Raw genomic sequence first — 1493 nt, forward strand, 5'->3', positions numbered from 1 at the left:
AGAGACTATGCCGCTCCTTCGCGCGCTGAACCGCACTCAAGTATCGCACCTCCTGCGATTGAAGCAAACAATTTCGAACTGAAACCTTCGCTGGTCCAAGCTGTTCAACAGAATCAATTCTTTGGAAGCCCTGTAGACGACCCTAACCTCCATTTATCTGTGTTTGTGCAATACGCCGACACTGTCAAAGCTAACAACGTTAGTCCCGAAGCTATTCGATTACGTCTCTTTCCTTTCTCCTTGAGAGATAGAGCTAGAGCGTGGCTTCAATCCCTGCCTTCTAATTCCATAACCACATGGGACGAATTGAAGAGAGTATTCTTAGCGAGATACTTTCCGCCTAGCAAAACTGCTATGCTTAGAGGTCGAATCAACGGATTTACCCAGAAAGATAACGAATCACTCTTCGAAGCTTGGGAACGTTACAAGGACATGCTTAGAATATGTCCTCATCATGGACTCGAACCATGGCTGATCATCCATACTTTCTATGGTGGTCTCTTATATAACACTAAAATGACTATAGATGCCGCTGCTTGCGGAGCATTAATGGACAAACCCCATGATGAAGCATACAAACTCATAGAGAACATGGCACAAAACCATTAACAATGGGGTGGAGAACGAACTGCTCTAGAGAAAACCCAAACCAAAGGAGGAATGTACGAAGTAAGTGATATAGACCGCGTTAATGCTAAAGTAGACGCTTTAACTCAAAAGATCGAGAACTTAACCATCACTCCTTCAGCCACCGCTGCTGCTGTAACACCTAACTGCGAGATCTGTGGATTGACTGGACATGCAGTTGCCGAATGTCAACTCTTGACTGGAGTCCCGTCTGATCAAGTAAACTATGCTCAAGGAAAACCTTATTCTAACACGTACAACCCTAGATGGAAAAACCACCCGAACTTTTCTTATAAGAACAACAATGCGTTGTACGCACCTGGACAAGCACCTGCTGTACCACCTGGCTACCAAAAAGCGCCTGTAGCTGCTCAAAATACCCCTAGGAAGTCGAATCTAGAAATCATGATGGAGAACTTTATAGCTTCCCAACAACAAACCAATAAAGACTTCCTGAACCAAAACATCCACAACAGCGAGCAACTAAAACAACTATCGAACAAAGTAGATGCTTTAGCTACTCATAACAAAATGCTAGAAACTCAAATCTCACAAGTATCCCAACAACAAGCACCTACTGCTGCCCCTGCTGGCACGTTTCCTGCTCAACCACAACCTAATCCTAAAGGACATGCGAATGCAATAACACTACGAAGTGGAACGAATTACGATGGACCCATTGATCCTAGAACTCAAAACGTACCCATGTCACAACAAGAGCCAAAGGAAAACCAAAAGACATCAACTGATGACCAAACTGCTAAGACTAAAGAGAACAATAACGAAGTGGAACCTGAAAAAGAGAAACCTTATGTTCCACCACCACCCCATAAGCCACCAATTCCTTATCCTCAGAGATTAGCTAA

At 43.8% G+C, this 1493-nt stretch overlaps 1 non-coding gene across 1 annotated transcript; it reads right to left on the bottom strand.

Annotated features, from left to right (window-relative positions):
- Positions 1–354: 354 nt before the first annotated feature.
- On the bottom strand, positions 355–461 carry LOC131645387 (small nucleolar RNA R71). The gene has a single exon (XR_009297012.1). It is a non-coding gene; the product is annotated as a small nucleolar RNA R71 (small nucleolar RNA).
- Positions 462–1493: the final 1032 nt, after the last annotated feature.

This window comes from Vicia villosa, linkage group LG1 (assembly GCF_029867415.1).
Source record: "Vicia villosa cultivar HV-30 ecotype Madison, WI linkage group LG1, Vvil1.0, whole genome shotgun sequence".
In the NCBI taxonomy this organism is placed as follows: Eukaryota; Viridiplantae; Streptophyta; class Magnoliopsida; order Fabales; family Fabaceae; genus Vicia; species Vicia villosa.